We start from the raw sequence: 10,566 nt of genomic DNA on the forward strand, positions 1-10,566 counted from the left end.
TTCCATTGGACATGTGCAAAAGTTTACCGATATTTACTAAATGTTGAAAAAACAGAAGTGTGTTATGTCAGTTTTTCCATTAAATTATAAATGCGATGATTTGTTTATTTATTATTGCAAGATTTCATGAGAAGTCATTCCATAACATGGTGACAAACACAAATATCACACTGATTTTACAGATCTATAATACTCTATAACAGGGGTGTCAAACTCACTTTAGTTCAGTTCCACATTCAGCCCAAACTGACCTCCAGTGGGTCGGAGCAGTAAAACAACAGCATAATAACCTGTAAATAATGACAACTCCACATTTTTCTCTTTGTTTTAGTGCAAATGAAATTAAATTATGAAAATATGTACAATTTACAAACGATTGTGAATAACCTGAAAAAACTGACATTTCTTTAGAAAAATAAGTGCAATTTTAATAATATTACACCTCAACTTCCCTCTTATACATGCATATTACGGATGGATTTACAAGACACACAATATTAATAACAGGAAAATAATGTTAAAATCTCACTTTAAAATTTCAGGTTTTTCACATTTTATTGTTAAAGGAAAGTTTGTAATGTTAATATTTTCATAATTTAATGTATGTTTTTACACTAAAACAAAGAGAAAAATTTGGAGTTATCATTATTATAGGTGTAATGTTTTCACATTAAACTAAGAACATTGGAGTCCTTATTTACAGGTTATTATGCTATTATTTTAGTTGAGATCACATGTTCTGTATGTGGAACCTGAACTAAAACAAGTTTGACATTTTGATTGTTAATATCTTAAGTGTAATTTTTGGGCTTTGCAAATTCGTCCCATGGGCCGGACTGGACCCTTTGGCGGGCCGGTTTGGCCCCTGGGCCTCATGTTGACACCCCTGCTCTGTTCTCTATAGTACTCTATCCCGTACTAAATCAAAAATGGTTCAGTTTCCTCGTGTGTCCACACATACCATGTCATGTTTATTTTAAGACTCTTCTTCACTTGTTTTTGACATCCATCAACATGTTTTTTTTTTTGTTCAACTAACTCTAGTTGCACAAAGCGGTCTTTCCATTGCAGTTTTGCGCATTATACCAATTTTGCTACGCCTGAAAAACCGCCTCTTGCTAGCACACAAACTTTTCAGTGGAAAACGAGAGTTTTTGTGAAATTGTCATTTTTCTATCAGGCAAACTTTTATGCAAAAATGTATTCACGCAATTTGACGGTCAATGGAAAAGCGACTATGACTGAGCCCAGGTGAACGTTGTCGGTCTTTTCCTGTAGGTAACACCTTGGCCGCTGTGTCTGAGTCTGTCAGTGTTTCCACGTCTTACCCAGACTCCTCGGCTTCTGCGCTGTCCCTGTCGGCGCTGGGCCAGACCTCAGCCCTCATGCGCTCGCTGATGCCTTCACATGTTCCGAACAGACCTCTGTCCATCTCCACTCCTTACATCAGCACCGTTGGTTTCCATGGCCGACCTTCAGACCTTCTTTGCACTCAGCGGTCCATCGGTCCGACCGGCAAACATCCAGTCCCTCTCCGTCATCGTTCACAGACAGATTGGATAACTCTGACCTCTGTCCCTTTTTTATCCCTGTTTCCTTCACGGATCACTTGCAGAGTCAGAGTGCTGAGGTGGTGCAGGTGTTGTACGCTCTGAGTGAAGCCCTCTGGTCCAACCCACTGCTAACAGCGGCTGACCCTCCCATTTCAACCGCTCTGGTTGCCATGGAGCTCACCACACCTCAGGGTCAAGCCATCCCCATTCAAGACCTAAATCCTGAAGAGACCATTAGGGTCACCCTACCCAACAAATATTATATGGGACAGAGCGGAGGTCAAAGGTCAGGTGAGGACACAAACAGGACATGTCTTACTGTGACCATCCCTAATGAAGGACGCCTGAACTTACAGTCAAAGATGTGGACGGACTCGACAGAAATGCAGGTTTATACATCTCCTTCAACTTCAGCCAGGTCCCAGGTATGGCAGAGTCCTGTTTTTACTGTCCAGTTTTTCACATATAGATTAAATTACAAAAGAGTTTGGATTTGGGATTTCAGTCTACAGTAGATCAAAACCATTCACTAAAAGTAGCGTATGACTTTCATCACAATTTTTTTTTTTAATTTGTAAACCCCAGTGATATCCTAATTACCACTAATCCATTAGTCTTTCCGTGCTTTCGCACCAAAATCACTTCCCTCACAGTGAACAGCTTCGTAGATGACTCCATCATAAACACAGTCCACTTATTTACAGAACAGACCCAAACGGGACTCGGGCCTTCTGGGAAATGTTGTGAAGTGCATTGTGGGAATGGGAATTCTATGCAGCCAAAATTTTACGTCTCTTGACAGTGCTGAACCCAAATGTTGCCTTTACCTCCATCCACCGACTAGACTCATCTTTAAAACAAGCCTGGTGGCCTCTGTCATTGTAGGTTGTCGCCATCTGGCTCATTTTTCTCGCTGAATCTGTGAGAAACCACTTCCGCTTGGTCGCCATCCCACAATGCACTATGTGACAACATTTCTGAAAATGAATCCAGAAGAATTATTTTTGTAACAGTATTATTGTATTATATTATCATATAATACAATAATATAATTTCTGCTGGTGGTGGAGCTAGTTTGAATGACTTAGTTTTATACATGGAGACAATTCAGTTGTGGCTAAAAATGGACTTATTATGCAAAAAGGGTTGCATAAGAACTTTGAAAATGCTTAGCATTGTTCTTCAGTGTACCTTTTGTTCATGACTGTAAATACATTGAAGGTTCATCACATAATTCATGGGAGAGGTAAACATATCTTCGTTTTTTACACAGCCCTCTTTCAATAATGCTACTCAATGGACTTTAAATGGCTTAGGATCGATCACATCACCCACCAGTTTATTCATGAACCACACTGTTTATCTGTGAGATATGACATGAATTATTGATGATTTCTCCAAAAGGCTGTTTTTGTCCACCTGCACTATGCATCTGTAGGAGCCGCTGTGGTGAGTGTGGGATCTGTCAGAGTAGAAGTCCACAGCACATGGCCAGAGGAGAATGCATCCCATAATTCCATGGTGACAGACTGGTCCCTGTGTCTGTCTGCTGCAGACGCCTGGGTGGAAAAAAACCATCTACCTGTCTGCACTGTGAGTCTGAGAGGTTCTACTGACACTACAGCTGCGATAGAATAGAATAGAATAGAATAGTCTTTTTGTCATTACACCAGTCGTGTATAAATTGCAGGTGGTCTCTGCCAGTCACACTGCACTTACATCTAAATAACAACACAATAAGATACAGACAAATCTTTTTAAAAAGTATAAACTATAAAAGTGTGCAATCGAAAAATCTGTGCAAATTGGAGATATACTGTATGAAAGACTAAGATTTGAAACATGTAAAGTGTATAAAATGTGCAGATGTAGTAGTGGTAGTGGAAACAGTCTTTTCCATTGGAGTAATGGCCTAACCCTCTGTGGATGTTCATGTCCTTGGACAGATTGAACAGGACATCCAGACCTGTGTCCGTGGGTCTGACCCAGGTCCTGGTCTCAGGCGGTCCGGTCCAGGTGTCCCTGTGCGTCTTCAGTTATCTGTGTCAGTTCTACAATGAGGAGCAGAGACGCTGGAGCAGTGAAGGTCTGCGTCCACTGGAGGGCAGCACGCTCCACACAGCCCACTGTCGAAGCCAGCACCTGACCAGGTTTGGAGCCGCTGTGTCCTGCACCCTGGGGCTGTGCTCTTATTACCACCGGTAGGACACCACACAAACTGCAAGACACCAATAACATATAATCCATCCCCAAAACTCATACATATAAGTGATTAACCACAAATACTGTATGACTTTATATTATTTTTTGTATGAATGGTTCCTTTAATACCCTCCATTTTAACACATGCATTTGTACTGTACACAGAAAGAACTGGAGAGTTGGATCAATTATTTAACACTGTGCCTGAGTTGGCTTTTTAACTCAGAAGGTTTCTGAGTCCCAGGAAGAATTTAGACTGGAATTAAAAGGGAATTAAACCAGTGACTTTAATCGGGTTTAAATTTAATCTGAACTATTCTTTTTTTAACTGGAATAAGGTGTTTACATGGGCATCTGAAATAGGATCTAACATTTATTCAGATTAAACCAGGAAGAACAGTTGTCATGGAAACACATGGATTCTGAGTTCTATTTTCCAACTGTATCTTGTATTTTTATTTTAGAGGTACGGTCAGTGTCAGGTTTGGTTCGTGTGTGTGTGTGTGTGTGTGTGTGTGTGTGTGTGTGTGTGTGTGTGGTTTAGGTGAACTCACACCTGTCTGTGCTGAACTTAGAGCAGAGGTCCGATTCTACATAAAAGATCTAATTTTACATCTTTAGAAAGTAGATGTGGTAAAGAGCCTAGAGCAGAAAAACCAGAATTGAACTTGGGGGGGGGGGGGTTTGTGGTCCAGACATGCTAGCCCAACAGTGCAGGTTGTTTAAACAAGAGCTGTGCACCTGTAAAAACATGTGCTTTCCTTAGCATTAGCTGATGGAGTGACTGACATGTTGTGTCTACACAGCAAAAACTGGAGAGTTGAATTAACTCCCACAGAGTTGATTTTAACTCTTTTCAGAGTTTATATAGGTCCACACTTTACAGAGTTAAATTGAGAGTTAAACTCAGAAACCTGAGTTAACACTGACTGATTTAACTACAACACTCACTAGAGTTCATAAATGGACTGAACTTATATAGTGCATTTCTACCACCTCATGGTGCCCAAAGTGCTTTACAACTCCTCACATTCACACTCATACAGTGACATCAGTGCCTTGCCCAAGGACCCTTCGACACATGCACAGTCAGAGCCAGGATTGGAACCGCTGACCCTTTGGTCACTGGATGACCCGCTCTACCAACCTGAGCCACAGCCGCCCTTCAGAATCGGACCCACCTGGGGTTAAATGAACCCATATGGGTTTATTATTGACACTGTCAGAGTTTGTCCTTTAACTCAAACAGAGTTAAATTAACACCATGAAAGGAACAAAAATAAACACTCCATTTGACTTCATTTTCATTCTGAAAGTAGTGTTAATTTGAATCATAAAAAATTGAATCCATTCAAAATGACTTCAAATTCAGTGTGAACAGGATGATGAAAGTCTGGTTGAATTCCTGTTTTTGCAGAAACACTTTGCTCGTCTCCTGTGCGGCTGAATATAAACACTTTCCTCTTCTAGCCTGTGTTTTTATTTTTCCAGGTCCAGTGTTGTTTTTTTTCTTAGCTGTGTTTATCTGTAATAAGCCTGTTCCTTTGCCTTTGCTCATCTCTTATCTCCTCAGTCAGGAGGTCCTGTGAGGAACATGGTGGTGGGGATTGTGTGTGGTGTCCTGGTTCTGCTTCATTTGCTGCTGGGGCTTATCGCCCACAAACTGGACCACTTGGACGGTGTGAGACTGAGCCAGGTCCCGCTGTGCGGGCGGACCGGGCCTGTACACCTACAGAGTCCTGGTCAAAACAGGCTGGAGACGAGGAGCAGGTCAGATAAGGACACATGGACACTAAAGCTATCAGATGGCACTTTTTCAACTCATATTTCTTTCCAGAAGGGAACTGTTTCTGTCAGTGGAAATACTTTTGAAGAACTTCTTTATCTGGGGCAGTTTTAAACATGTTATAAACCATTTACTACTGACAGTTTGCACAGTTACCTAGACCCAGGGCTGTCAAACTCATGTTAGTTCAGTTCCATATTCAGTTAAATTGATCTGCAGTGGACCGGACCAGAAAAATAAGAACAGAATAATATATAAATAATGACAACTCCAGATTTTTGTCTTTGTTTTAGTGTAAAAAAAAACAAAAAACATTAAATTATGAAAATACTTACTTTTATAAACTATTTAAAAAAATAAAAATAAAAAAAAAACCCTGAAAAAATGAAATTTAAATTAAAAAACAAGAAAATTTAGTGTAATTTTCTCAGTCTTCTTCTTCCACTTCTCATTAGTCCATGTGCATTCTGGATCAGATCTCCAAAGACACTAAACACTGAGGAACAGGAAGAAAAGAGTTCAAACTGGACTGAATTTAATACAGACATTTCAGGTTGGGCACATTTGTTCAGGTTAGTCACATTTATTGGTACAGGAGAGTTTGGAAATATCACTATTTTCAGAATTTAATGTTATTCTTTGCTCTAAAACAAAGAAAAAAAAAATTTGTTAATTCTAGATTTTGTTTGGCTTAATTCAAGATTTTTGTTTTTTTTGCTTAATTCAAGATTTTTTTTGCTAAATTTGAGATTTTTTTTGGCTTAATTAAAGATTTTTTTCCTTAATTCAAGCTATTTTTTTTTTTGCTCTCGGCAAAAACCTCCCAGGGGTCGAACTGGACCCTTTGGCGGGATTGCATTTGGACCCTGGGGACGCATGTTTGACACCCCTGACCTAGATATTATACATTTATGTAATATATATTTTTCTGTCAGTAATAGCAGTTTAGATGTTTCATATTTTATGCTCATCTCACTTTTGTATGCCATTCTGAATGCCACTTTATTTTGTTTCTTTTAATTTCTAGTTAAATTATTTCTTTCTATTCTTATACATCTAAACCCATAAAGACCCAGTGCTGTTTTAATGTCAGTTCCTAAATGAAATTTTGTCTCTAAGACGAGAGATTTATCACTCTTTATTTATAACATTATCCTCTCTATTGTCTATTTTATCAGTAGAAGTCACATATTTTCCTGTATTTAATTTACTGATCATGAAGACGTTCATAAAAGCTCAAGCTGGAGTTGAGGGTTATTATATTAAAAACAGAGAAAACTGCCAAAAAAGTGTCTTTTTCAGTCAATCTCTCATTAACTGAACACAACCCAATGTGTCCATTCACTGTAACTGATCCAAATCCATGAGTTTTACTTGTGAATTCAATTAATTTCAATCAGTTTTATTTATAGAGCCCAGTATCACAACAAAGTCACCCCACAGAAATATACAGTTTATTTTCATATATATATATCAGCAAATATGCTGTTATTTCACATTATGGTTGGTAACAGCACCACAGTGTATTTAAATGTACCAGTTTTATTTTCTAAAAACAATACAAATCCATCATTTCTACATACTAATCTGGTTTTGTTCACATACTCTTCCTGTAAAAACTACAGCTATTTGATTCAATTGTTAACACAAAAATCTTTTCAAATAAACAGCTTTGCATTGTATTGTCACTTACAGTTTTTTTATGTTGCAATTTTACAACGTTTTGGTGTTAATTCTGCAGTCATTTTTTACAGTGTATGTGATGACGATGAAAAGCTGACAAACTGTATTTGACACCAAATATTAACATGTATAGATAGGATTAGTGGCTCAACAGATGTAAAACATTTTAGATCAGTAGATATTTTTGGTCAGTGATGGATGTTTGGGTCTTTATGGGTTAAATTTCTTCATTCAGATTTTCATTCTACAGAGAAGACAATCAAACGCTTTGCATTTTGAATGTAATTTCACGTCCGTGCTTTGACCCCCCAGGCACCACAGCACACGTTGGCATCAGCCTGTACGGTGTGAATAAGAGCGGCCCTCGCCATCTGCAGAGGGACGGCGCTTTTCAACGCGGCGGCCTGGACCAGTTTCACCTGGAGACAGATGACAACCTGGGGGAGGTCTGGAAAATCCGGATCTGGCACGACAACACAGGTACGCCGTAAACGTGGAAATGTGACCGCCCCTGATGTGGGATCGTGTTCTAAATGTGAAACTGTAAACGTAGGTTTGGACCCGTCCTGGTACGTGAAGCATGTGGTGGTGTGGGACCCGCAGACCGACCACATGTTCTTCTTCCTGCTGAATGATTGGCTCTCTGTGGAGAATGTGAAAAATGGCACCGTGGAGAAAGAAGTCCTGGCATCGTGTAAGATGATCCATGTTTACTCCTGTTGAAACGTACATCCATCACATACATGTTCTAGAAGTAGGCTGGGCTGTTGTATAGATAGATAGATAGATAGATAGATAGATAGATAGATAGATAGATAGATAGATAGATAGATAGATAGATAGATAGATAGATAGATAGATAGATAGAGATAGAGGGACGGACAGACAGACGGACGGAAGCAGCAAAGTTAGTGAAAAATGTACAAAATGAGACAAAAACTGAACAAAATCTGCAAGAAAATGGAGAAAAATGAACACAGATCAGTAGCACAATGAACAAATTGGTAATATTAACATTTTGTTGCTATAGATAGATAGATAATGGGGGGGGGGGGGGGGGGGGTTTGCTAGATTAATTACTGAAAGTTAACAAAATAAGGAAAAAGTGTGACCGAAATAAATAAATATAATCATCAAAATGGGTAAAGACAACAAATAAGAAGCAAAATGAGTGAAAAATTAACAAAATGAGACAAAATTAATTTAAAAAGGAACAAATAGGCAAGAATAAAGAATAAAGTTGCCAAAATGGACAAACATAAGCATCAAATGAGTAAAGACAAAAAAATAAGCAGCAAAGTTAGTGAAAAATGAACAAAACGAGACAAAAACTGAACAAAATCGGCAAGAAAATGGAGAAAATGAACACAAATCAGTAGCAGAATGAACAAATTGGTAATATTAACATTTTGTTGCTATAGATAAATAGATAATGGGGGGAAAAAAATGCTAGATTAATTAATAAAAGTTAACAAAATAAGAAAAAAGTGTGACCGAAATAAACAAACATAATCATTAAAATGGGTAAAGACAACAAATAAACAGCAAAATGAGTGAAAAATTAACTAAATGAGAACAAAACAGGCAAGAAAATGGACAAGATAGATAGATAGATAGATAGATAGATAGATAGATAGATAGATAGATAGATAGATAGATAGATAGATAGATAGATAGATAGATAGATAGATAGATAGATAGATAGATAGATAGATAGATAGATAGATAGATAGATAGATGTCACAGTTCACATCTCCTTAACCCTTTAACTAACCCACCAAGAAAAACTTCATGAAAAAATGTTTGTTTGCATTTCTTGTTCTCTTGGGTGAATAATAACAACAATCAATGATTTTTTTTTTTTTTTTTCTTTTCAACAGACCCTGTGGTTTTTAAAATATACTGACCTCTACCAAATGGTCAAGATTTCAGTAAATGGTTAAAGTATATAATTTCATACAAATACCTCAATAAGTAGACAAAAATAAATAAAATACAAATTTCTAAAGAATTAAACATCTAAAACAGAGTATTGGACACATATTTTATGAAACTTTGAAACGTGACATCTCTACATGTTTGACTTCAGTTCATCTGTGCCTGTATGACTGTGCAACAGCAGTAATGCTGTTTGAGCATTAGAAGCACATTTTCTCTGGTGGTAAGCTACAAAACAACCTGGTTTGTGTTCAAACACAGAAAAACATTGAATTTCTCACATTTCCACCTTGACACTGTTTGAGCAGAAGTTGCATCGCATTGAGGACTGGTACGAGTGCCAGAGGAGGGCGTGGTTTTGCACCATAGGTTGTATTCTGAAAGTTATGTAAGTTCTAATGAACATGTGGAAATGATAAACTGAGGCAGAATATTGTTATTTTTGAGTTTGTTCATGTTATTCACATTGTTTGAAAGCACAGTATGTAGATGTACACATTTTCATTATTTAATTTGACTTTTTTCACTCTAAAATATAGAGAAAAGTTTGGAGTTGACATTATTTCTATATTATTCTGTTTTTCCTGGTTGGGTCCACTGCAGATCATATTTAGCTGAATGTGGAACTGAACTAACATGAGTTTGACAGGCCTGGTCTACAACACTGATCCACCAGTCAAACCCATGGAGTTGGATCAATGACAGTGGATGGACAGACTGGGTTTATGATCAGATAATGAGAGATTTGACTGGGAAAGTCACTTTTTCTTCAGTTTTCTCTGTTTCTGATATTATAACCCTCAACTTTAATCTGAGGTTTAATGCACATCTACATCAGGGGTGTCAAACATGTGTCCCGGGGGCCAAATGTGTCCCACCAAAGGGTCCAGTTCGGCCCCTGGGATGTTTTTACCAAGTGCAAAAATTCTACAGTCTTGAACTGAATTAAGCAAAAAACACATTAGCTTGAATTAAGGAAAAAAATCTTGAATTAAGCCAAAAAAAAAAAAAAATCTTCAATTAAGTAAAAAAAAAAAATTCTTCAATTAAGTAAAAAAAAATCTCAAATTTAGCAAAAGATCTTGAATTAAGACAAAAAAATCTTCAATTAAGTAAAAACAAATTTTGAATTAAGCCAAAAAAAAGAAAATCTCCAATTAAGTAAAAAAAAAATCTTCAATTAAGCAAAAAAAAAAAAAATCTTCAATTAAGTAAAAAAAATCTTCAGTTAAGTCACAAAAATCTTGAATTAACAACTTAATTTTTTCCCCTTGTTTTAGTCCAAAAAATAACATTAAATTATAAAAATATTGACATTTCCAAACTCTCCTGTAACACTAAAATGTGGATAACCTGAACAAATATGAATAACCGAAATGTCTGTATTAAATTCAGTCCAGTTTG

The 10,566-nt window shown here is 37.3% G+C and overlaps 1 protein-coding gene across 1 annotated transcript in view; it reads left to right on the forward strand.

Moving 5' to 3' along the window:
- Positions 1 to 10,566, forward strand: part of pkd1b (polycystic kidney disease 1b) — a 120,994-nt gene that overhangs the window by 48,700 nt on the left and 61,728 nt on the right.

The sequence above is a fragment of the Sphaeramia orbicularis genome, chromosome 19 (genome assembly GCF_902148855.1).
Source record: "Sphaeramia orbicularis chromosome 19, fSphaOr1.1, whole genome shotgun sequence".
In the NCBI taxonomy this organism is placed as follows: Eukaryota; Metazoa; Chordata; class Actinopteri; order Kurtiformes; family Apogonidae; genus Sphaeramia; species Sphaeramia orbicularis.